The 22301-nt window shown below is 53.1% G+C and overlaps 2 long non-coding RNA genes across 4 annotated transcripts in view; both read right to left on the bottom strand.

Moving 5' to 3' along the window:
- Positions 1–839: 839 nt before the first annotated feature.
- Positions 840–22301, bottom strand: part of LOC111825593 — a 36087-nt gene continuing 14625 nt past the window's right edge. The window contains exons 2-4 of one of the 3 annotated variants that reach the window (XR_002828787.1): positions 2160–2323; positions 1744–1822; positions 840–997 (exon numbers count right to left, since the gene is read on the bottom strand). This is a non-coding gene — a long non-coding RNA (uncharacterized LOC111825593). Of the gene's footprint in view, positions 998–1301; positions 1823–2155; positions 2324–22301 lie in introns of those variants that run through there. The other 2 variants (XR_002828788.1, XR_002828786.1) reach the window with 2 other exon arrangements.
- On the bottom strand, positions 10072–19456 carry LOC111825595. Its single transcript, XR_002828790.1, has 2 exons — positions 19193–19456; positions 10072–12422 (listed from the first exon to the last, which is right to left on the bottom strand). It is a non-coding gene; the product is annotated as an uncharacterized LOC111825595 (long non-coding RNA).

Genomic DNA, 22301 nt, shown 5'->3' with positions numbered 1-22301 from the left:
TGGTTTATTTTTATTCTTAAAATCATGAGAATAATCAATGTTCATTGAAATTAAATAGAAAACACAGCCAAGAGAAAATAAACAAAACTCATTGGTTAACATCTTGGCAAATATCCTTTTTTTTAAAAAATATATTTTATTGATTTTTTACAGAGAGGAAGGGAGAGAGATAGTTAGAAACATCGATGAGAGAGAAACATCGATCAGCTGCCTCCTGCACATCTCCTACTGGGGATGTGCCTGCAACCCAGGTACATGCCCTTGACCGGAATCGAACCTGGGACCTTTCAGTCCGCAGGCCGACGCTCTATCCACTGAGCCAAACCGGTTTCGGCAATATCCTTTTTCTATACTTAGATACATAGAAAACAATTTTGTTTCATTAATAAAATCTTTTCTTTCTGTCCACAGCTTTAAAACCTGCTTTCTTTTCTTTTTTTTTTTTTTTTTTAACCAAGCAATGCACTAGGACATCTTTTCAGGCCAATGGATCAGTCTGTCGCTGTTACTGGCTCTGCCATGTTAGCTGGTGGTTGGGAATTTCCTGGTCTTTCTGCCTCCGTCTCCTCAGCAGCAAAAATGACCTGGGCCCTGCGCGTGGCTTGGTGCCGAACGTCAGTCCTTGGCCAGCAGGGAGGTTGGAGACCCGAGGCCCAAACAGGGCCCCCCGGTCCCACCAGCCCTCCTGGTGTTGGTGTTCCGGCCCCGGGGGGCCCCCAGCAGGGTACAGCCCCAGGGACCGGGGGGTGATGGCCAGGGGAAAAAGCCACACGGGGGGGAGGGGGGCCCGCTGGCGGGGGGGGGGGTCGCAGTGCCCAAAGCCACACGGGGTTGGGCCCCCCTCTCCCCCCGCAGTGCCCAGAGGCTCGCCATCTTTGTGCCCCCCTGAGTGGGAGGAGCAGCTGGAGGCTGGAGCAGTGAGGTGGTGAGGATGGCTCTGTCCTTCGCCAGTTGGGACATTTGAACAAATGACCAAGCCTTGGATGATCATAAGCAGCTATTCATCACATTGTTGTAAATGTAAGGATTAAACGAGAAAATGTGTAAGTGGTAAAACGTTCTACGTGGTAGCTGCCTTTCAATGATTATTATTACTTTTGCTATTGTTGTTGCCATTCTCCAGGTGCTGCAGAAGGCGCCGTCCTTCCCCAATACCCATCTTTCTTTCTTTCTTTCTTTCTTTCTTTCTTTCTTTCTTTCTTTCTTTCTTTCTTTCTTTCTTTCTCTCTCTCTCTCTCTCTCGAGAAAGGAGAGGGAGAGACAGAAACATCAATGATGAGAGAGAATCAGTAATCGGCTGCCTCCTGCATGCCCCACACTGGGGATGGAGCCTGTAACCCCGGCATGTACCCTGACCGGAAATCGAACCCTGACCTCCTGGTTCATAGGTCGGATGCTCAACCACTGAGCTATGCTGGGTGGGCCACCCCTCTTTCTGCACTTCTTTTCTCTCACCTTCCCACTTCCACATTTCTCTTCCCTGCCCTCTCCCCGATGGAGCCCAGGCATAGCAGGGACAGCAGGAGGAGGGAGTTGTGGCAGCCATGGCACCAGGCCACAGGAGGGCAGCAAGCCCCTCTGGAATGGGCCTACCTCCCTCTCCCACCTCCCAGCCTGCAGACCTGGGCAGCTTGGAGAAAAGAAACCAGCCCAGCCCTGGGCCCAGGCAGGGAGGTGCTGCCCGGAGAGGGTCCATGGGTCTCAGGCTGCGCTGCCTCCCTGCAAGCAGAGGGAGTGACTTACAAGAGTCCCCGGCAGGCAGGTGGCCTGTCAGGTCTTGCTGGCCTGGAGCGGGGCTGGATCTGTAGGAGAGTTGGAGAATCTGGAGAAGAAGGGGAGGGACATGTAAGAGTCTCTTCTCTGCCAGGAACCCCTACCACACAGCCCCAGGGACCAGATGAGGCAGCCCCACCCCGCCAGGGGGCAGCCCTGAGAAATTGGCCAGTTCAGCCTGGTCTTCAAGACAACCCAGAAGAGGGAATGAAGGGAAGCCAGTGGGAGCCAGGGTAGCACAGTGGTTAAGCCCATAAACCCTGGAGTCTGATTGGGACCTGGTTCCAGTCCTGGCTCTGGCACTTACAGTTGTGTGACCTGGATCCAGCCACGTAACCCCTCTGAGCCCCCCTTTCCCACCTGTAAATCCCAGCGGACGTACCTACCTTGCAGAGAGTGTGAAAAGTAGCGCCCCATCCCTGGCAGCTGCAGTTATCTTTATCGTGATCAAGTAGGTTGGCCTGGAGGGCAGGGAGACTGCTGTGGGTAGGAAATGAAGGCATGTTCCCCCAAGTTCATAGCCATGGCTGGGTTTTCTGTGCAAGGCCAGCTGTGGGCGGGGATGGTTAGAAGGTGAGGCTTCTAAACCTGCTGCCTTTGAAACCAGGCCAACGCCCCAGTCACCCTGGCAGTTAAGGAGCATGGATTTGTCCACACCAAGCCCCCCCCCACACACACACACACACCACCCTCGAGAGGCCTGCCTCCTCCCAGGGGTGCGGGACCAATGTCTCGAGCTGGATAATAAGAACTAAGAGGTGCCTGCACCTGTGTGTACGGGGGGCGGGGGGGAGAGGGTTGTACTCAGCTGGAGGAACCATGGGCCTGGGGAGTAGGTGGAGAGGGGTCAGAGGAGGGTTGCTAACTGGCTGCCAGGCGGCCTCTTAAGCAGGTGGCAGAAGGGGACAGGTATTGGAGAAAGGGGCTCCGTGACCCTGAGCAGCTAAGGAACTGATGGTCAGCCTGGTCCACCCTGCGGAGGAGCAGGTGCCCCTCTGGCCTCCCTGCCTGCGCACCGGTAGCCCTGGACCAGGCCTCCTCCTCCCCACCAGGCTGCTAACGAGGGGCGGCTTCTCCCAGGGCAGAGGGCTAAGCTCAGGCAGGCGGACTGTGGTGGGCGATGGGGAGTGAGAGTGTGTCTACCTTTGTTCTCTTCACTTCTCCAGAGCGGTCACCGAGGAGTCTCCGTTATGAGTGGTCTCGGGCCCAGTACGATTTTTCTCCTACAATTTAATCTACTCCCTGGATGGCCTCCAGGGCGCAAGCACTGACGACCGCCAGTCTTTGCAATTGATTTCCTGGAAGCAGCCAGCCCAGCCAACTGCCACTTGATGGATGTGGGCTAGGGGGACTGATGCGGCCGAGCGGGTGCAGGAGGCCCCAAGCCGCCCTCCCACACCATGGCAGGGTCCCTGCCCACCTGCGCCACCTCGGGGCATCCACGCCTAGAGAATGACTCACGCGTGTACACCAGGAGGCTGGGCGAGGGCGCTGGCTTCAGAATTGTTTGCAAGGACGGATAAGAAAGCTTGGCGATGCCTTATCTGTCCCTGGGGAGAAGGCACTGCCACTGTCTGAACGTGGATGGCATCCCGTTGGAACTGGCAGAGCTGGGATGCCACCCACATTCAGAAGCCTTTTGGCCCACGCTCCCGGGATTGGGTGGGTAACGGGGACCATGTTACACCCACACGTGCAATATTATGCAGACGTTTAAAAAAGCAAAAGCTAACAGGGGTGCTCCTGTATGTCATTGTTATGTCCGGAATGTGCATTTCCAGAGAAAACATTGCAGAGCCATATGGTCAGCACAATCCCATTTATGTAAGAGCAAAGACAAGCAGAGATCCTGGCATCACACACGTGAGTGCGTGTGCGTGTGCATGTATGTGTGTGTATGTATGTGTGTGTGTGTGCATGTATGTGTGTGTGTGCGTGTGCGCGTGTGCGCGTGTGTGTAAATGCCCAGAAAAAGTCAGGGTGATATATGATACACAGCCAACTACTAATATAGGTCACTGCTGGGGAAGCAGTGACATGGGTCACACCTGGGAATAAAAGGACCTTTTCACTTTTTCTCTCTTTACCTCTGTGTTCACATTTTTTTTTGTGGAGAGAAAAAAACGAGTGTTAAAAAAAAGAAAGAAAAGGAAGCTGCCCTCCTTCCTTCTTGCTGCCCTCTCACAGCCGCCTCCAAACTCCCGCTCCGCTCCGTGCCCTACTTCTCGGGACAATGGGCCCCTCCCGAGTCCCTCCGTTTCTTCTCTTGAAGGGGAAACCCTGAGCAGGGTCGCTGCCTGCACCCACATCAAACGGCTCCTGTGACAATGGAGGGGCCAGGAACAGCCCACACTCCGTCCTGGACTTGTGGCCCGAGTCCCGCGCCGCGGTGGTGAGCTGTCTGAGCTGTCGGGGAGACACGGTGGACACAGCCTGCGGGGAGCGGCCCCTCCCACGTGGGTCTGCAGCAGGGGGAGGTGGCGGGAAGGACCCAGCAAGGCCCAGGGACTGGAGGGCGGGGCTGTGTGGAGTAAAGCTCCTTTCTCTAGGGGACCCCCCACTGCCAGCTGACCCCCCCCCCACCCCCCGCCCCAGGGGATGGTGGCCAGGGGGGAGGAACAGCTTTGCCTCTGGCTGCTGCCCACACAGGGATGCTGGGGAGTTCTCTGCCTGCCCGGCTAGGGCACAGCCCCCACACTGGCCTCTGGATCCAAGCGACTTGCTGCCCAGGGAGTCAGGGCCCCTCCACTCTCTGCCTGGCCTGGCACTGCCCACCTCCTCCTAGCGGCCTGGGCAGGGGCTGTGGCCCGTGGGGCTCTGCTCTGAGGAGGAAGCCCTGTGTCCTGGAGGCGTGGGTGTCTGCCTGGCCCCTTTAGGCCCAGCCCCAGTCGCCGTGGGAGCCTTCGCTTCCTCCTTCCTTGTTCTGGAAGGAAGAACAAGGATTGAGGGCAGGACACCTGGGCCACACACCTCTTATGTGCCAGGAGCCTACCTGGGTTCTATTTTTTTTTTTTTGGTTTGTTTTGTTTTTCCTTTTTAACATGTTCCTAATCTAAAATTTTTTTCAATTACATTTTACATGTAACATTATTGGTTTCAGGTGTACAGTATAATGGCTAGACCAAGCATGTCAAACTCAAAGGCTAACACGGGCCAAATAAACAAGTTTAAGTTTATGTGGGCCGCAAAAAACCAAAAGCTTCAATTTTTATAGAAACGTAGGTTTACTTCGATAGAGACATGCTGGATACAAAGGGCTGAAATAAATGAGTCATTGTTAACATAAAATAATAGAACATTTTAATAAAAGTTAATATTGTTTTCTTAAACATTAACTTACCAGACACTGAATAACTGCACAAATTAATAAGCATAACGCACATAAACCTATTTTTCTTGTTCTCCGAAAGCGAAATATTTCCTGTTGCACACACCAAACAAGTCAGGCCAAGACCAATGACGTGGCCATCGGTTGCTAAAATATTCGCTGCTAGTATTAGTGGAGAGAAATGGTGCCCCTGTGCGTAAGGTGAGTAAGGGAAATGAATGCAACACGATGATAGTAATCAGTCATTAGTGAACATTGTAGTTCGTTATTAATAATTATGTATAACCGGATATTGTAAAAATTAAGTTATGAAATTTTTATTAAAACGTTTCTTACATACGGTTATATTGGCTGGGCCACAAAAATATTCGTTGTGGGCCGAGAGTTTGACATGCTTGGGCTAGACAATCACATACTCTACACCTGGGTTCTTGACACCAAGCTCATTCACATTTCTTAACATGAGGGGAGCAGTCCTATAGATGAGAACACAGACATGGGGTGCGGGGGTGACTTGGCCACAGCCCACAGAGCTGTGATTCGTGCCCAGGTCCCTCTGCTCCAAAGGAGGCTCACTCCCACCACCTCAGGCGCAGCCTCACCACTTACCGGCTTCAGCCCATCACTCACGCTCAGAGAGCAGAGAACACAGTGAGGGAGGGGCCAGCGGTGAGGACTTAAGCTGGGCAAGGAACCAGGGGCTCTGCTCTCAGGAGGAAGACCTGTCTCCAGGTCTCCTGCAGGCTCCCAGCCGCTCCCTGGCCAGCTCCGCATGGGGGCCCCTGGCTTTCCAGTCCTGGGGGGCTCCCTGGCTCTGCTGTTCATCGAGCTCAGAGCCCGGTCAGCCAGGTCTGCCCCTCCTCGTGGATTTATTGGCCTTTTCTCTGGCATCCCTCTCTCCCGGCCAGGTGGGCGAGATCCCTTTTTCTAAACTCTCTTCCCCTGCTTCCCACATCTTTTAGCCAAGATTGGGTTTTCCATGTACGAATCAGCGAAGTCTGATGCTTCCTGTGGCTCAGGTCCCAGTCTGCCATCACTAGCCACGTGAGCATGAGAATGTCTCTGATCGTCTCCACATGTCAGTTCCTCCCTCTGTAAAATGGGGGTGGTGATAGCGGTCCACCCCGGCCCCCCGCCCGGGGCTGTTGCAAGCATCCCGACACCTGCAGAACCAGAACCAGAAGCGCTCCGGGCCAGCAGCGAGCGCTCTGCACGTCTCCGCCGTTACTGTTGCCTCTCTCCTTCTGCACGTGCCCCGCGAAAGCTGGATCGCTCTGCAGACCCGGGGCTGGGAGGAAAGCAGAGTGGGCTGGGTGGAAACGGGCCATGGGCCTGATGAAACTGCCAGATGGTGCCTTTTCTCAGAGTCTTAGAAAGGAAGAACAAGTTCATATGCCAGCTGGGGGTGGAGGGGAGGGGGAGATCAGCGAGGGAAACAACAGGGACATGTTTTTAAAAAGCTCCCCACCTTTCCCCAGAGCCCGTGGCCTCCAATCCTCATTGTCAGGTTTGCAGGACGCCATGCCAGGAGGGAAGACAGCAGGTGTCTCTTGGCAGATGCAGGAATTCCCTGAGCCTCTTGTGAAAAAGCCCCATGGAGTGGGGGCAGCCGGGGCTGGGTAGACAGTGGACACTGGGCAGCCTATCCTTAAGGAGATGCAAAGGGCCTGAGGCACTGATGAGCTCAACCACTGCCAGGTCCTACGATGATGTTCAATAGTAACTGTGGGCAACGCCAGTGTGAGCAGCTCTAGCAGACTGTCTTTTCTCTTGGTTTCTTTCTCCCTGCTAAGGACTCTTAAAGAAATAGTGTTTCTTAATAAAAATACCACCCCAAATCCTCATGGTTGGCCCTAAAATCACCTTTTCTGGATCATTTGTATTTGCCTGTTTCCCCACCATGCTGCTCTGAGGGTGAGACCATATATGTCCTGCTCGGCACCGTGTCCCGATGCCCAGGCCAGAACAAACAATCCCTATGTATTTGCGGACGGAATGACAGAAAGAACCCTCAGACCTGGGAGCCCTCCCTGAGAGCTAGCAGACGTGAAAGGGCTCGCACAGTGTCCAGCACATAGTAGGGACTCCATAAATGTCTCTGAGTCCAGGGGTGGCGGGGTGTTTGATCTATTTCTGGGCTAACACCTCCTGCAAACAGCTGCGACCACATCCGGCTCCTCCGGGCTCAGCTGCCCGGGGTCCTCCAGGTATGAGTGTGTGCAGGGTTGCTTCCTGACGAGGGTAGCCGTGCAGTCTCCTTTGCTCACAGGGGCCCCGTGCCTCCTGAGGACCATAAGGAGGGGCTTTCCTCCTAAGTTCTTTCCCATGTTGAGGACTAAAGCACTTCCCCAGCAGCAGGACTCATCGTCTGACCGGTGCTTCCTGCAGCTCACACATTGGCAAGATCGGGTGACCAGGGGCCTCTGGAAGCCATCTGATGTGGCCACTCACCTCCTCTCGCTTCGGCCACCCTGGACACTCCGGTGACCTGCTACTCCTCCAGGGTCCCCAGGGCAGAGGAGCCCTCCGGCTGGGCTCCCTGGTGATGGGCAGTGATGCAGGGCTGAAATGCTTAGGACGCCTCCAAGGCCAAGGTAAGCCAACCCCTGTCCAGCTCATCGAGGCCACTGTTTCCCCCTCTCCCACCCCACCTGTAGGCCTCCCTCCAGTTGCTCCAACGTGCCTGCTCCTGCCCACCTCGGGGCCTTTGCATAGGCCAGTGGTTCCCAAACATGAGCATGGTCAGGACCCCCTGGAAAGCGTGTTCACACACAGATTTCTCAGCCTCACCCCCAGAGTTCCTGGTTCACAGGTGCGGGGTGAGGCCCATGACTTGGCATTTCTAACAAGTTCCTGGTGACGCTCATGCTGCAGGGCCAGGGCCCACGCTCTGAGAGCCGCTGGTGCAAGCTCTGCCCTCACCTGCTCACAGGTGTGCCTGCCGCGTGTTCAGCACTAAGGTTCTGCCTTATTGTTATCAAAGGGCCTGGCATAGAGGCCGCTCTTTAGCCAGACTCTATCCAGGGATCGACTTCCGGAGAGTTCCCTCTGGTAGCCGTGGGGAGGACTTAGACCCGAGGACGTGGGCCAGCGTTTGCACTTGGACGACTCTTTCAGAATTTGCCATCTCCACCTGCCTGGGACTCAGTGACGGTCAGGGTCTCGGGCAGCGTGCATTTTGTGGGTGGGGGCCGGCTCCCGCCCCTCTGGCTGCTCCCCACACGCGAGGAGCCGGCGTTTCTGGCCTTCCCTCCCTGCCCGCCTGGCACGGAGCTGACTCACCGCCAGCGGGGCTGGTGATTAGTATGCAGGGCAGGTACCGGGAGGAAAGCTGTCTCCACACAACAGCTCTTGATGTGTTTTTCTGATTAATGTGGCAGAGAGAACATTGCAGCTTTTTCCTGAATGGCCGCCACGTGCAGCCAGTCATTAGCATTGCGTCTCCCGCTTGCCATGACCTGCTGACCACCCTAAGTAGATAAAAATGAAAATGGCCAAGACAGCTGCAAGGCTCACCAACAAACGGCCTGGTGGCTCTGCAGCCACGGGAGTCCTTTATGGGGCAGGTTTCCAGAACAGCCCTGCTTCCCCCGTTTTCTCACCCCACCCCCCGCCCCCCGTAAAGCCAGCCCTAAAGTTTGTGCTTCTGTGATGGCTGGTCCCCGCTGAGGACAGACCCCTTTCTCAGGAATTGATCCCCAATATGAGCACAAGCGTCACTGCCTCCCCCCAGGTTGTGTGCCCCAGGAGAAAGACGATGGGAGGAGGGAATGGGGTTCCAGGCAGAGGGACCCGACTGGGCCAAGGAAGGGAGGGGTCTGTGTGGGGTAGAGAGGGCAGGTGGGTGGAGCAAGAAAAGAGACTGGGGACCCAAACTTTATCCTGAGGGTCACCTCGAGTGACACGGTGCAGAGGGAGTAAGCCTGTGTCTGTTTGGTTTCCCATTGTGCCTAACACAGTGCCTTATACACAGTAGGTGCTCAACAAATAGTTCCTGTGTGAATGAATGAGTGAGTGAGGACATGCCAAAGACACTCAGAGGCTTTGCTGGGAGTGAAACAGGGCGTATAAGGATCCTCTGTCTCGGTGTGACAGACCCTGGGGGCTCCAGGTGCAGTGGGAAGAACAGGTAGGCGGCCGTGGCCCTAATGCAGGGGGCGGGGCCGCTGCCTTGAGCTAACACCAACGTCCCGCAGTGCTGGTCCTCCTGACCTGGGGAGCTGGGTGTATGGAGCTGTCATCTCTGCAGGACAAAAGCCTGTGTTGCTCAGGGAAACGAAGACCCCCAGCGGTGATATGAACAGCTCCCCCAGGATGGGAGTGATGGGGTAGGGACGCCCACGTCTTTGCTCCTTCCTGGCTCTGTGGGGTTGGACTTAGGTGGCCATGCTGTTCTGAATTGTTGTTTTTGGATTTTTTTTCCTTGATTTGCCACTTTCCTTCTCCGGGTCTCAGTTTCCCCATCCATGCAGTGAGGGAGGGGCAGGAGGTTGGAGAATGGCTCGGGGGCTTGCTGGGAGGAATACTGGTAAGACTGTCATGGGCAGCACCGGTTCTCGGCAAGCGTGAGCGCCTGCCGGCTCCACACCCCGCCGCTGAGCCTCTCCCGCCACCCCACAGGCCACCGCCGCCGCCCCATGTTGGGGTGGGGGGCTTCAAAGCCAGCCCCACGGCACCCGCTTGCCAGAAAGCAGGTCTCTGAGCTCAGCCCAGGCTGGGAGGGAATGAGCCATGGCGCTAATTGCAGAGCCGCAGGAGAGGCTGGGAGGAGGCAGCCGAGAGGGAGAGATCATCTTGTGATGCGCCAATTACGGATCAGCTGGGACATAATTGCGGGGCTGCCATCCCGGCTGCTGGAGGTACCAGGTCTCCCTCTCGTTAATCAACGATAATCCAGAATTACGGCCCTTAATGATTTGCAAAGACACTTATGCACACACGCACACATGCTCTCATACAGACACAAGTAATTGATAATCAACCATGTAATTTGAGGCAATAATTCTGTCCGGGCCAGATGACAGGCTCCACCCTGCAGCAGAGCACAGCCCAGTCCACCGCCGACCCTGCCCTGGGCAGCTTCTCTGGGGGCGGGGGGCAGGGGGGCTCCTTCCTGCTCCAGAGGGGGTGCCAAGAGGGGCCCCTGATGCTCTCTAGGCAGGAGGAGTATGGAGGTTTGTTGGTTTCGTGTTTGCTTCCCTACATTTTCTCATTTAGAAACATCATTGCCATTGTCATTGCTTATTCAGGGTCCTGAACTCCACAGTCTCTAACTTCAGTGCCGTTTAAATCACCTAGAGAGAAGGTTAAAAAATGTGGGTTCCGGGCCCCACCCCAGGAGATGTAGACTCACAATATGGTGTGTGGTCCAGGACTCTGCATCTTTAATCCATGCCCCCAAGTGATGTGGTTCCGATGGCCCACAGACTGCACTGTACGAACTAAAACACTGAGCCGGCGGCTCTCAACCCACTGCACGGTGAACTCACCCGAGGAGCTTTTAAGATCCTGATCCCGGGCCCGACTTCCAGAGACCTGGATCTTATTGATCTGGGCGCACACAGGGCATCGGGATTTTTTAAAAGCACCACAGGTGATTCTAACCATCAGCCAGGGTTGAGACCCATGCCTTATCTTCCCAGGGGGACTCACTGGCACCTGTCTTCCCACCCTGCTCCTGTTTCTTTACCTTGAGGACCTCCGTTGTCTCGCATGAGAATCACCTGGGTATTTGTGAACTTACAAATTCTGGCCCTGGCCGGTTTACTCGGTGGATGGATCATCGGCCCATGGACTGAAAGGTCCTGGGTTCGATTCCAGTCAAGGGCACATACCTCGGTTTCAGGCTCCATCCCCGGCCCTGGGCCCTGGTCAGGGTGCGTAAGGAGGGAGGGCCCGTATTCCTAACCGTATTCCCAGGTGATGAGGCTGCTGGTCCTGGAGAAGTAAGACTCTTCCTTTGTTCAAGGCCCAAGCCTGTGAACGCAGGTGCCAGCAGGCCCTGTTTACCGAGCTTCTCTAGAAGACCCGGTGCTGATGCTGGGCCTGCGAAGGTGAATCCAATACGGTCTTGTTCAGGTGGCTGACTACCTGTGAGCCATGTACCAGGTTCTTTCAGGGTCCCGAGGACAGAACACGTCAGGCTAACTCAGGTGATGCAGCCACAGGAAGCCGGAAAAAATGGTGCCTGCCCTGGAAGAAACCAGGGAAGGTGAATTCTTGCGAAGCCAGGCACAGAGCATGAAGAAGTCCTTGGGCAGGAGGACCAGGTAAGACAACGCATAGGCACACCCCTCTGGTGGGGGCCTAGGCAGCTTTAGTGGGTCCGCGGAGATGAGGGCTTCCTGGGGTTAGGCCCAGGGTCTGGGAGAGAGGCTGGCAGGGAGGAGGCTGGGGTGGTAGTCAGTCTCCCACTATGGGTGGCCATGAACATCACGCATCCCGGTATGAGCGGCTGCACCCACCAAGAGGAGAGATCTATTCCCTCCTCCTCGGCATGTGACTTCCTTGACCAGTAGAATTCGGTGGAGGTGACACTGTGCCAACTCCACCTCGAGCTCCGCAGAAGCCTGGTAGCTCTGCTTTTATTCCTTCAAAAGCCAGCTGCCAGGTAAGACATCCAGCTCCCTGAAGCCACCATGCTGGCCCCGGGAGGCCATGCAGAGGGACCCTGGGGCGCCAGGCCTGGGAACAGAGCCTTCTTGGCCCTTCCCTTCCAACCCAGCCACCAGCTCAGTGCAGCCAAGCGAATGACCCCAGCTAACGCCACATGGAGCGGAAAAACCAACCAGCTGAGCCATGCCCAAATGCCGACTCACAGAATCATGAGAAATAATAAGTTGTCGTTTTAAGCACTAACTTTTCGAGTTCATCGTTATCCAACAATACATGACTGGAACCCTTGGGTTCTTGTCTCAGTTCTGACACTCACAGGTGAGAATAGTAACCTTGTCAGGCCTCAGTTTCCTGATCTGCAAAACGAAGGTTAAATGAAATGGTGCATCTAAAACTCTGGGCGCAGGGCCTGGCACACCTCGCCTCCTCACACTGGGAATCTGTGATTATTGGCAAGGCAGTGCCAAGGTTCCGGTGCCCGTGCTCCACCCTGACCGAGTGACGGCCATTCAGATCATCTTGTCCCAGGCGCTCCCATGAATGGCCATCATTCTCCTCTAATGGGAAAGGCCGGTCACCATGGCAGCACCCTGGCTAAGAGCAGTAGCTTCTGAGCCAAACCAGCATTGACACAAGCGCTTCTCTGCCAGTTTCTCGCTTTGTGACCTCAGGCAAGTTATTTAATGTCACCAAGCCTTGGTTTCACCTGAAAAGAGAGGAAATCAGTCAAACTCCTCCTCCAGGAAGCCTACCCTGATTAAACTCTTCCCACCACATTTCTCTAAATAGGGCTTTGCCATGTCCTGTTTACAAGACAGGTGCTAATTGCTGAACTTTCAGAAGAGGGTTAAAATGATATGTCTTGGTGGAAAAAAAGGGCATGGGGGACCCTTGACCATATTTCATGAATAAAAGTTGCTTCTTGCCTAGCTGGCATGGCTCAGTGGTTGAGCGTCAACCTATGAACAGGAGGTCACAGTTCGATTCCTGGTCAGGGCATATGCCCGGGTTGCAGGCTCCATCCCCAGTGTGGGGTGTGCAGGAGGCAGCCGATCACTGATTCCATCTCTTCATTGATGTTTCTATCTCCCTCTCCCTTCCTCTCTGAAATCAATAAAAATATATATTTTAAAAATAATAAAAGTATCTTCTTTTTATCTAGTCCCCAGAGTTCACATATTGTCCTCACACCATTCCCACTGTGGAGGTGAGGGTCATCACCTTAGGAGCTGGGTGGGGCCTTGCGGCGGGCACTCTAGTTCCTTGCTGTGTCCACAGTGCGTGGGCGTGTGGACACTAGTCCTTTCCCTATGTACCTTAGGGACGCATAATAAAATATGCAAGAGAAATATTTATAGAAATCAGAATGGATGGTTTCTCATGCAGCTCACCCCAGCTGCCCTCCCTTCAGAGCACATTGAGAAGTAGGTCCCTTCTCACTCACTTGGCCACCACCACCCTGGCCCCTTTGCCTGCGTCCCTCCAATAGCCCTGACCCCCTGCTCTCCAACCCTTAATCCACAACAGAATGAACCTGTTCCAATGCAGGACAGATGACATCACTCATCTGCTCACAACCTGCCCTGCCTCCGGTTTCACTCAGAATCAACGCACACCAGTGTCCTCCCAATGGCCCGAGGCCCGACACCGCCTGCCCCGCCCCATGCCCTCCCTAACAACACGTCCTGTTCCTCTCCCTTGTTTTCTCCAGGACAGCCTCTCTGTCACCAGATATGTTCCTGCCTCGGAGGCCCTGGCATCTGTCATTTCCTCTGCCTGGAACCCACCTTCTACCAGGTAACTACGTGACTCACTTTCTCACCTTCTTTAGGAGTAGGAAGGCCTGAGCCCAGGTCTGCAGGGTATCTGGTGGGTGGGGGAACCTGGGGAGCCTGGCAAGCCACAGGAGCATGACAGGGACTCTTCCAAAGAACCAACAAGTGACAGCCCGGTTCAAAGTGATAAGGTTTCTCTTGCAACAACACGGCTGTTGGTGGTGACTTTCACCTCCTCCCAAGTGACAGAGTCCTGGAGGCCCCACACCCAGGGTTTCTACCCTCTGGTTTGAGGGGTGGGGTAGAGAAGACTTCCCTATTACAGACGAGAAAGCTGAAGCTCAGAGGCATCCCATGCCCTGCCCAAGGTCACTCCACACACTACAAGTCCAAGACGCAAGGAACTTTGCTTCTGTAACAGACACAGTTTCTGGGGTGGTCTCTGAGCTTGAGCTGGTGCCTGGTTGACTCTAAAGCTAATTGGCCCCCAAACCTAACTGAGCTGTCACTCATTTTGCATCCCTCCCAGAGCCTGGCACGTTGCTAAGTGGGTGACACCTGGTGGGCACCATGTGACTATTGGGTCAAGCTATCAGGCCACAGCAGGTTGTGCTAACAAGGATGCCCTGCATCCCCCCAGGGTCCTCCAACTCCCAGCCGGCAGGCCTGCACCTTTTCTCCCAGCCAGCAGGGGGCGCGCGCACATTTTTCGAGTGGCCTCACCAACCTCCCCAGCCGCGGTTCCCGGTTCTCCCCTCCTGTGATTGAGCCTGTGTTAGGCGTACAGGGGCCCTACTCAAACCAGCCTGTTTAATGTCAGGAGCCTTCAAATTGTGCGGTCTTCCCCAGCAGGCAGCCCTCTGGCAATGCATGTGATCTCGTATGTACTGAGTGGTTCTACACCAGGCACGTGCTAGGCACCTGACAAGCATTATCTCATTTCATCATCTGAGATGCTAAAATGATCCATTTCACAACGGAGAACACCAAGGTACTGTTTTTAGCTCATTTTAAAAATGAGAGTGCTGAGGTTTGGAACTATTAAGTGGCTTGTCACCCCCATCCTCAAGGCCTCCCCTTCCTGCCCCCTCGTGGTGGGCCTGGGTAGAGCAGAACTGGCTGAGGCCTGGGCTGGACTGGAATGAACCCTTCTGAGAAGAGGAATGGCTCCTGCCCCAGTTCTGGCCGGGTTCCTGCCTCCTCGTGCTTTGTCACTGCTCCCCAAACTCTGGGCAGGCCCCTTGAGCTGCCAGCTTTGTACTGTGCCAGGGACACTTCCTTCTGATGTCAATGCCAGCCCCCTGGAAAGTGTCCTGGGTGGTGCCAGTGGGGAGGTGAAGGGCAGCCCTATGGGAGGGAGAAGGCATCATAGAAGAACATTAGAACATCACAGCCCACGTAGAACATTCTAGCCCACCCTTCTGCCATTTTACGGGTAAGGACACAAACCCACTCAGGGAGACCACTGGCCCAAGGTCACTTCTTGTGATGGCAGAGCCAGGGCTGGAACCCAGGACTCTGAGCTGACGGTCTTTCCTCAGTCTTTAGCAGATCTTTTTTTTTCTTTCTTAATATGTTTTTATTGGTTTCAGAGAGAGGAAGAGAGGGATAGAAACATCAATGATGAGAGAGAATCATTGATTGGCTGCTTCCTGTACACCCCCTCTGGTTTGAGGGGATAGGGTAGAGAGACTTCCCTATTACAGATTTACAAATGAGAAAACTGTTCTATAGGTCGAGCCTGCAACCTGGGCATGTGCCTTGACCGGGAATCGAACAGTGACCTCCTGGTTCATAGGTCGACATTCAACCATTAAGCCATGCTGGCTGGGCTTTAGCAGATCATTTTCTCCAGGGCCTGAATTATCTCCCCCACCCCCCCACCCCCGCCCCCGCAACTCCCCACCACTCCCTGGCCATGCTCCTTGTCAAATCCTGCCCATCCTGCCCCAGCCCAGCCCTGTGCCTCTTCCACAGATGGAGGTTTCTCTCCTGCGTCAGACCATTGGCTCTCTGTAACTAGTCTGTAGCACATGGATTCTATTCCTGGTCCACTTCCCTCTACTCCCCTGCTGATCTCTGAAACAGTGCCCAGGCGTAGGCCCTGCAATGGATAAGGCACTGGGCCAGGTGCTCGGACACCTGAATTTGAACCTGGCTGGGGTGTGCCTCATGGAGGTCACTTCACTTCTCTGGGCCTCAGTTTCTCCTCTGGTCTAGACCACGGCTTTTCGTACTCTGTCCATGGAGGCTGTCTCTGGCCAGAGGAGACAGAGCCCTGCCCTGGATTCAACTGCCCTGGATTCACATTTTTATTTATTTCTTAAATACTTGGGCCTTGCGGTGCGGGTGGGGAGTAGGTATAGAGGCTGAAAGAAATTTGAGGTCCTTTCTGCTCTAATCTTGTTTTTCTTCGTGTCTCTCTCACTCCCAGTCGCTGGCAGGAATATAGCACCTTGCAGAGAGTATTCTCAATAAATATTTGGTGGACAGAATTGAATGTGGATGTTGAACCTGGCTGGGCAGGGGCGAGACATACAGGAAGTGCACGGCCTGGAGCAGGCTTCTAACGTGAAGAGGGCCTTGGAAATGGGGCTAAGGCTGCCTTGAGTCTGCAGCTTCTGCTCCTTACCTCCTCCAGCTTCCCTCCTGGCTTGCCCGGAAGTGAGACCGCCTCTCTCACAACCCTGCTACGGGGGCCACAATGTCCTCGCACAAACCCTGTTCCATCCCCTGCTGCCAGGGCCGCCCACGCACTGGGCGGACATGAGTCTGGCAGACGCTGGTGTGGCTGAGCTCTCCTGGAACAGGGTCAGAAGGGCCGTGGGGCTGGCATGGAGGGGAGCTCTGTGGCCTGGTCAGCAGGCCCCAAAGCCAGGCGGCCGCCAGGGCCCAGGGCCTCCAAATGCAGGCCTTCCCGAGCTGTAGACGTCTGCGGGGGCTGGTCTGGGAAGGGACAGGCTTTGTGCTTTTCCGTCAGTTGCAGCCCCTGTTTTACTTTGTGTGGGTATGTGAGTTCTACTTCCAAATCTTGGCTCCTCCTGGAGCTACAAATTACACTCTAGCCTTCATCCTGTAGCAGGGCTTCCATGCCCCAGGGAAGTCAGGGACCACCCCGCTTGTGCAAGTGTGGCTGCCCACAATTAGAAAAGGCTGTGTCTAACAGGGTTTCACTCTGACCCGGGGAAGAAAAGGCCCGAGAAGAACAAAGGAGAACCGTTTGTTACGGCCTCGAGAAGTTCCATCAGACACTTATTAACGCAGTGTTTGAGTTTTATTGTCATCGTCATCTTTGTTGTCATTCCAGCACCCGCCCACCTCTGAACGGCTCTAAATTTGACTTTATGACTATCTGCCACATTCTTTGGGTCACTCACCAAGAGTTAGTCATGCATTCACCTCAGATTGTCCCAGCAGGAAAGTCTTTAATCTTTAAGAGCCTGCTGTGTTCCAGGCACTGTTAGGGACTTTGCAATTTATTTAGTCATCACAACAACCCGATGAGGTTCATCTGTCAGGATGCTTTTGGCTGCAAGTAACAGCAGCAACCTCAGCTCCATTGGATTGAACCCGTGGTCCCTCACTGAACAATGAAGGAATTGAGGATCGCAGGAAATAGTCCAGAAGTGGGTGGCTCCAATGCAGGATAATCCAGCTGCTGAACTGAGCTACCAGGACCCAGGTTCTTGCCATGTTTCCATTCTATCATCTTTAGGGTGTTGGCTTGATTCTCTAGGTCGTTGTCCTCATCACAGCAAAATGGCTGCTGTGGCCCCGCCATCACTTCAGACATCACATCCAGCTGCTGAAGGACAGTTGTTTCTCTCATGTTTTAAGAGCAGGAGACTATTTCCTAGAACAACTCTCTACACACACGCCATAAACCACCCTCTCTGCATCTCATTGACCAGAACGGAGTCACAGATCTATCCCAGAATGAATCACCAGCAAGGGAAACTTATGAAGATAAGTTTACACTGATCAGGATTTCTCCCTCCCCACTCCAGGCACATGGACTTCTGGAAAAATAATTCAGAGCACTAAGGAAGAAAGCAGTAGTGACAATTGGATAGCAATCAACAAAGTCTCCCACTGAGGTAATTATTGTTATCTGCATTTTACAGATGGGAAAACTGAGGCTAAGAGAAGTGAAGTAATGCCTTAAAGTCACAGTCAGACGCCAAGTTAGGATTTGAACCCAGAACTCTTTGACTCCAAGGCCCTGGCTTTCTACTATGGGATGTACCAAGCACTATTGTCTATCTGCTTATGAGTAAGAAAGGTTCTTTTTTTAAAAAAAAAATATTTTTTATTGATTTTTCACAAAGGGGAATGGAGAGGGATAGAGAGCTAGAAACATTGATGAGAGAGAAACATTGATCAGCTGCCTCCCACACACCCCCCATTGGGGATGTGCCCACAACCAAGGTACATGCCCCTGACCGGAATTGAACCCGGGACCCTTCAGTCTGCAGGCCGACGCTCTATCCACTGAGCCAAACCGGTTACGGCAGAAAGATTCTTATATTCACATCTACCTCAAATTCTTGCTGGAACAGGGAAGGTATAAATAATATACATACAGACTCAAATACTATTTTACTGCCAATAAAATTACATTGTACAAATCTATATTCAGGCACCTTCTTTTGACTAACATTTACTTAAGGCCTTCTAGGTGATGTGGCGGATAGAAGGTAAGCCCTAGCCTTGAACCACATCCAGTTGCCAGTAGGGAAGGTATGTAGTTACAACTCTTCGTGACATATGCAGATTGCCATGGAGTATAGAGACAGAAATGCTGGAGGCCAGTTTCATGGGAAAGGTAAAAACAGAGCTGGGTTTTGAAAGATGTATACAAGTTTGCTCAAAGGAGAAGAGGAGAAACATCCCTCGTAGGCGGAGAAGAGAGCCTGCAAAGGCATGGGCTTAACGGTTTACGTGGCATTCCGGGAACAAAGAGGGGCTTCATGTGGTCAGCAAGTAATCCAGGGGCAGGAAGAGGCAGAGAGAGGGGTTGGAGGCAGTTCCCAAGGGTCTTGTGTCCCAGTGAAGGGGTTTGTTTTGATTCTGTTCAGCGTCTGGAAGACTTTTTAAGCAGGACTGGAAAGTGATCAGATTTGAATGATTTTGAAAACTTGGAACCCCTAATGAACCCAAGTGAATGTGAGTGGGCAGTGCAAAAGGGAGGGATGGGTGGCTCGGATACAGATGTGTGCTCCAGATGTGTAGATTCCAGCATAAATTAAGTCACCAAGAAAGGATTAGAAGTTATTTCCCCCAGCATCAGCAATGTGGCCGACTTGGGACTGATGTGCCCATATGGGGATGAGAGGGATCTTTCAAGGGTTCAAGAAGATTCACAGAGACTATGAATAGTGATTAATGATTCTGAACAAACACATTGATGCTGAGATGATTATGAAAAGCTAGCATCTACTGGGTGCTTACTACATTCTAAACGCTCAGCAAAGTACTCTGCATGCATTATCTTATTTCAGTCTTACATCTTGTGTAAGATTTAGGCTAAGTTATAGGGAATTGCCAATATGTGATGTATTTACCTTAGGAAAACAGATCAAGAAGCCTGGAGGCTGGCAAGGGTCACATAGTCACACGAAGCTGACTTAGAATTCAAACCCAGGCCCGTCGGATGAGGGCTCTAGTAAGGCAACCCTGAATTCTAATTCCAGTCACTTACCAGCTGTGTATCCTGGGACCAGTTTCTTAACCTCTCTGAGCTTCGTTTCTTTATCTATAAAATGGGGACAATAACCGAACCTTGTGCATTAGGTGTGGATTAGAGGAGAGGCCGCATTAAGACACTTAGCACAATGCCAAGTGCAGAAGGGGTGTCCAATGAATGTTAGCTGTGCTTGTCATCGTTGCATCAGTATTCCAAAGCCTGGGCTGTTAAGCAACTTCCCAGCCTGCTGTGGGGGAGGTGCCTTCTGGAGTCAATGTGTGTTCCCTGGACGGAAAGGAAAAGAGATTTTACATGACCAGTTCCAGTGTTCCTGGTAAATAGTCTTCAAATGCACGCACGGCGGGAGGAGAGCCAGGCGCCGTGTCCTCTGGTTTCCAGCACAGCAGGCCCCTGCTCGGTCCTTCCTCTCTGGAGGTCTTGGGTCCTCAAGATACTGAACAAACACACTGACTCTGAGATGATTCCTAAACGTTAGCATCTACTGGGTGCTACTACATTCCTCAGGGGACGGGCCCAGGAGGAAGCAGGCTTCCCACTGGAGAGTGGCTGGGGCAGCTCGGCGCTCACTCAGGGCAGCCTTCCTAGGAGCTCCTCTGCCTCCTTTTCCCACGAACCAGCCTGAAGAAGAGGGTATTTCTGGGAAACCCCAGCTGCCTTTGCTTTGGAGAGCCACTTCCATCGGCGAGGGGTCCTGCGAGTCCCGCTGCCCTCAGGCCTCATGTAGGCGCTTTCTGGTTTTGTGTCCAGATGTTTCTGATACATGTGTGCATGCAGCTGTGTGTGTGTTTCTGGGCCCAAGTGGAGCAGCGCTGGCATGGGCCGGGGGTTGGCAGCAACATCTCCAGGACACCTTTTACCCATTACATTCCTCGCCTGGGCGGGGCGCCTTCCTGCTGGGTGAGTATTGACTCCCTGCACTTCATCTACATCAGAGAGTGTTCTTTAGGCAGAAATTACAAGCACCGCTAACTTGAGAATAAAGGTCAAACCCTGGCCCCCAGCTGTTCTCAGTGGATCTCTTGGAGGGGGTGAGGGTGCTTCCACTCTCAGACTGCCATTGAGGTAGCCACGTGAATAAAAGGCTGAAAGAGGCTGAGAACAGGCGGGCCAACTAAACCACACCTTCGGTTCAGCGTTTTTTTGGATGCGCACAGATCTTTCCGGCAGCGTCTGCCCTTTTTGCTTGGCTGGACTCTTGCACAAGACCTGGCTGCCCTTAGCTCAGTCTCTCTGAAAAACATGTCCAGCCCCCTCCAGAGAAACTCAAAACACAGACACTCCTTATGCATTTTCCTGGAAACATTCTATACTCCAGCCTGGGAAAGCTTCCAAAAGTTCTGCTGAAGCAAAGATAACGAGAGAGAGAGAGAGAGAGAGAGAGAGAGAGAGAGAGAGAGAGGAGAGCGATGGGGGAGGAGAGAAGCTTGGACAAACTCTCCTGTTGGTTAATGTTCAAGGGAACAGACTTGGATCGTAGGGAAAGGAAAAAGCAAGCATTTCCCAGGTCAATTTAAACATTTGTGCTGTTTGTTTTAAAGGCAATTTCAAAATAGTTGGCCTCCCCACCCCCCGAGTGAATTTTTGGAATCTACGCAGTGGGCAAAAACTTATCCTTCCTTCCCTCACCTGGAAGGTTTTCACACCAGAGGCCCCACTCATTTCTGGCTTTTAGAAAGGACTTTCCCAGCCCTCCAAGATTCCCTGCCCTCCCTCACCCTGCCGACCGTGAGGAGTTATTTTTGCTCCACCCTGAAGCAGCTGCATTCCAGCTGTGGCGCTATTATGAAACATTTAGGAATCCTCTGGCCGGAAAGGTAAATGAGGAATGTGTCCTAATGACACCTGGATGCTGGCAAAAAAATCTGTTGACAGAGAAGCACAAGGAACAAGTTCTTGACTTAGGGTTCCTTTTATCATTCTGTGCAGAAGAGCCAGCTGTTAGCTTACTGAAAACGCTCGTAGTGATCTTACAGACAAATGTGCTGACCAGCCTGAACCCCTTACTGTGAAATGCAAGAAAAGAAATTCAAACATATTTGTGAAGAGTCAAAAATATTTTCACCTACTCATGAGCTCTCATCGTTTGTTTTGAATTTTTATTTATTGATTGATTTGAGAGAGAGAGAGAGAGAGAGAGAGAGAGAGAGAGATATCGATTTGTTGTTCCACCTAGTTATGCTCTCTGGTTGATTCCAGTATGTGGATCGAACTCACAACCCTGGCACACTGGACAATGCTCCAACCAACTGAGTTACCCAACCCGGGCAGCTCTCATCTTTTTAATTAAAGGCATCAACTTGCTCAAAACAAGCCTTTGGGACAATCAAATAAACAGACCCCGTAAACAGGTTATAGCAGAGGGCGGGAGAGTATCTTGGGAGGTTCCCATCCCTTCCAAAGGTGGGGCCTTGGCCTGAGGATCCAGGTGGAGAGGGGACCTCAAAGACCAACGCAAGTCCTTTAATCCACAGAGGTTGGCCAGACAGGGCCGGCCGCAGCAATTGGCTTTTTAGGCGGCTGAAGTCCTCAGCAGCTGTCAGAACAACTGCCCCCAAGCCCTCTGGACTGCGGAGTGCTGCAGCATTAACGGGGCCTTTCCCTCAGTCTCCCCGCCATCATATTGCCTTCTGGGACTGCACGGTAGACCTCAGGCTAATGATAGCCCATCTCACTACCTGATTTTAGACCAGCTGGCAGCAGCTGCCGGGCTACACGCTAGCTTATCCAAACCGCTTAATTTCCTGGGTCTTGAGAGTCTATACCTTTTCACCGGGCATCATGGGCCACCAAGCCAGACAGCAACAATTAAACTGCCATGGGGATGCTTTGAGAAGCCAGTATCCAGGGGGAGGCACTCCACGGAGGCCTCCACTTACTTCCTAGTGTTGAAAGCGGATATGGAAATTTAGTAGGAAAGCTGGTGGCCTCTGTCCCAGGGGGCCACTCACTCAGCTATTGTGAAAGCTTTCCTCTCCCCACTTCTTCCTGCTCCTGCTGTCCCACTTCAAACACTCCCCTCCATCCACCTTTTAACACCTCCCAGGCCACCACTGCCTCCGTCACCCCACCACACACACACACACACACACATCATCGAATCACA

This window comes from Myotis lucifugus, unplaced genomic scaffold (genome assembly GCF_000147115.1).
Source record: "Myotis lucifugus unplaced genomic scaffold, Myoluc2.0 scaffold_34, whole genome shotgun sequence".
Classification (NCBI taxonomy): domain Eukaryota; kingdom Metazoa; phylum Chordata; class Mammalia; order Chiroptera; family Vespertilionidae; genus Myotis; species Myotis lucifugus.
Note: the sequence above shows the minus strand (reverse complement) of the source record. Positions and strands in the feature narration are given on the sequence as shown.